The sequence below is a fragment of the Chelonoidis abingdonii genome, chromosome 1 (genome assembly GCF_003597395.2).
Source record: "Chelonoidis abingdonii isolate Lonesome George chromosome 1, CheloAbing_2.0, whole genome shotgun sequence".
NCBI classification, from domain to species: Eukaryota; Metazoa; Chordata; order Testudines; family Testudinidae; genus Chelonoidis; species Chelonoidis abingdonii.
In genome coordinates this window covers 148,967,378-148,971,417 of record NC_133769.1, presented here as the reverse complement: position 1 = coordinate 148,971,417, position 4,040 = coordinate 148,967,378, and positions in this window count along the sequence as shown.

Below are 4,040 nucleotides of genomic sequence, written 5' to 3'. Positions count from 1 at the left end.
GGTTAATGGGAGCCATCAAGAGTCCAAACAACTATTAATGGCCCACATTTTGCATCATTACAACAGGACCTCAGAGTTATAGTTCATATTTCTAGTTTCAGATACAGGAATGATCGGTTCATACAAATAGGATGAACACACACAGTAGATTATAAGCTTTGTAATGATACCTGACAAGAGACCTTTTGCATGAAGCATGTTCCAGTTACTTTATATTCACACTCTTTAGCATATTTTCATAAAACCCTATGGAGTACAACGTCACAGCAGGGAAAGGGTTTTACTGCGGCACCTGGGAGCAGTTAAGTTTCATGTTCAGGCTGTGATATGAGTTCCTCCAAGTTTCTCGTAAGGACACAGGGACCTTAGCAGGTGCTCTCAATACTGGAATGGCCCAGATACGATAAAGTGATGGGGAATGCATTTTTCTTTTTAATTTTTGTATTTCCAATGACATTTCTGTATAACTGTGTTTTCTCCTGGATTTGATATTTAACTAAAGAAAGAATAAGGCCTCAGGGCTCCGGATGGAGGAGCAGGCTGGGGCTAGGATTGCTAAGAAAGCAAGAGTAGCAAGTTTTCTGTATTGTTTCCTGCCCTCATTTTCATGACTAATTTCTCTTCTGCATGAAATTTGCCTTTGGCACATGTGAGCCTGGCTAGTTCAGTTGGTAGAGCATCAGGTTTTTGATCTGAGAGTCTAGGGTTCAAATCACTAATCAGTCAGAAAAACAGTTCTCTCTGTAATATCCCCAAAGATTTTCAGAAGGACTCTCCTTAACTTCAGCTTCTCCTTCTCAGGATTTAGCCTTTCCTAGGAAGGGCCCTTTACTGCCTGGGACTAAAGGTGCTACTGCCTCACAGTCTGGAGGAAGAAAGGCCTATGGGCCTGCAGCAAAGCACTGTGTGCTGACTTCTTGAGCAAATGCAGGGCTGGCCAGAGAGGCATGTTCCCACTGAGTCCTGCCTGCCAGAAAAAATTGTCCCCACAGACAGGGGTGGCTCCAGGCCCCAGCACACCAAATCATGCTTGGGTTGGCAAGCCACTGGGGGCACTCTGCTGGTTGCTTCAAGGGTAGCAGAGAGGCTGCCTGTGGAGGATTGACAACCTGCCTGCTGTGCTTGGGGCAGCAAAATGCCTAGAGCTGCCCCTGCCCACAGAGTCCTCCCTGCTGGAAGTCTACAGTAATCAACAGGTTCTCTGCTGGTCCCAAGGTGTAAGGGCCAACACTCAGGCCTTTAAAACCTGAAATCAAGGTTCAAGTCTCAATAGAACCTTGGAATCCTTTAGTTGCCAGTTAACCATGTTGGGATTTCCAAACCTTCATCTTGCTCTCTCAAATGACGTGGTAGCCTGTCTTTCGCCCGCTACCTGTTGTGACTCACAGAGGAGGGGACTTTTGATCCAGAAGTGAGGCTCCCCCTTAGGCTCAGTCTGAACAGAGGTCAGTGTGCCACTGCATGAGACAAGTCAATTTTATTTTGCTTTGCATAACTGTGTTTTCTCCGGGATCTGATATTTACCTAAAAAAAGAAGAATTTCTCTGGCCACCAGATGGAGGAGCAAAATGGGACTAGGGCTGCTAAAGGACCAAGAGTAGCAAATTTTCTGAATTTTCTGTCCTCTTTTTCTTGACTAGTTTCTCTTTTGCACCAAACTTGCCCTGCTTTGTGTGAGCCTGGCTAGCTCAGTTAATAGAACAGCAGACTTTTAATCTGAGGGTTCAAGTCCCTGGTCAGGTGGAGAGGGAATGTTTCCCCCTGGAGTATTCCCTCAAAATCTAAAAAAGGTGTCTCTTCAGGATCTTGTTTAACATCACTCCTCCCCCCAGGACTTGGCATCCCCTAGGAAGGGCCATGTACTTCCTGGGACTGAAGGGGCAACTTCCTCACATGCCCACTGGCCTCTCAGTCTGGATTAAGAAAGGCCTCTGGGAGCTGAAGTAAACTGCTGCATGCCAACTTGGTGAGCAAATGCATGGCTGCCCCCATAGGGTCACCCGCACCAAAACTCAGCAGAGGTCTGGGTGTTCCCTATTGGTCCCATGGTGTAAGACTAGCACTAAGGACTTTGAATCCTGCAATCTGAGTTGAAGTCTCGGTGGGATCTGAGGACAATTCCTGTGCTATCAAACCCTGCTGCGTCTTCCAAAGCTCTATCTTGCTTTCTCAAATGCCTTGAAAGCCTGTCTTTTGCCCGCTAGCTGTTGTGACTTGAGCACAAGAGGGGACGTTTGATCCAGAAGGCTGGCCGTGCCTGGAGTCCTGTAGGTAGGGATGCGAGCTGCATTTCATCTGAGTCCTGAAGCTGGGCTGCAGCCTGGCCTAGGAGGCAGCCCTATTGGTTGACCTACTGGCCCAAAGTCACTTGAGCGGCGTTGGTGTTCCCAAGGGATGCTGAAGGGCCTAAGGGAGGGAGGCTCAATACACCTCCCTATCAGTCCGGGCAGAAGAGGAGGGCTGCAAGAGTGGGCAGATTGATGAGCTGGGCCTTCTAGCACTCAATTGGGGACATGGTGGGGAATGCAAATTGGGAGAAGCAGTTGCCGGCCTGTGAGGAAAGGCTCAGCCAGTGGCGTAAGCGGACCTTGTCATTAGCCTACAAAGTTGTGATGCTGAAGGTCTATCTTTTGGCTACAGGGAACAGGATAGCCTTCCACCTCTTGTGGGGCAATAGGATGTCCCTACCCAGTCAGGAGACGTGTGACTTTTCTGCTGTATTAGAAGGGGGTTGAGCCTAGTGGGCCCTGAAGCTTTTTACGGCTCTACTTTTTTGTTTTTCAATTTTCAGTGGGTGGCAGAGCTGGAGGTCAGGTCAGGCCCGAGGGGAATGCTGGGGCAACTGCAAGGAACGCAACTGACTCTTCCGATATGGCCGTATTTTCTTTTTAACCCTCTGGGTGAAGCAATGGGCATAGAATGGCTGATGGTGGCAGAAGGGTGAGGAGATTAGGAAGCCCCGCCTCCCCAAGTGTCCTTCTATTCCCACTTTACATCCTACAGGATTTTCAGTGGATGAGTAGGTGGAAGATGCTTGCAGTATGGCTTCATCCATAACAGTGGCTGCTCTCACAGCAGCGGCAGCCACAGCAGTGAGGCCCCCCCTTCGGCTCAGTCTGAACAGAGGTCAATCTACCACTGGATGAGACAGGTCAATTTTAAGGAGCTTCCTTTGATGGTGAGTAACTGTCCCCAGAACTTACTGACAGGAGCTTTAAAGTATTTGCAAATGTGCATGGCCGGTATGTGCAGAGCAAAAGCTGCCCAGGCGCACTGTGTCAGGCTCTGGCACCGCTTGAGACAATGGACCATCTTCAGCCACCAGGTAACCCAGGATCTAAGGCAGGAATGGGGTGAGGAAGCAAATCAAGCAAGCAAAAATTCATCTTGCCTTTGTGGGCGCTTGCAATGATGCCCTTTTTGTGTGCCAGGGCTGACAAAAACATCCCAGACAGAGAAGCAGCAGGCCAAAAAAGTGCCATTTACAAGCTGAAGTAGCTCAGCACTGGCGATCTAGAGGTTCCCTAGTTTAATCCCAGGCTTTGGCATGCTCTTTGGTCCCTCTGTGTGCTGTGGTAGGCTGTTTTCTGGAAGCACAGCAGTGCCTTTACCCACCATGAGTCCCTCACTTGGGGCTCCCAAGCAAGAAAAGACAGCATAGACTTATGCATCGAGTTGGCCCACCTGACCTTTCTTTCTTCTCTTGCTCTTTCTCAGCAAGGGGAAGAAAAAGAAACTCTCATTCAGGCTGGAGTCAGAAGGGAGACATAAGGATGACTTCCTGAGTGCCGGCTCCAGTCCTTTGCTCTACCAGCTGATCTATTGAGAGACTGCCACCACTTTCTCCAGGTTGGCCCGTCGGTGTGTTCAGAATGGAGAGGGGTAACTAGTGGTGTTCCCCAAGGGTCAGTCCTAGGACCAATCCTATTCAACTTATTCATAAATGATCTGGAGAAAGGGGTAAACAGTGAGGTATGGGCTACATGTGCAAGAACAAGAAACCACATCCACTTGGAAGGAATGGACTAGTCTGGATTACA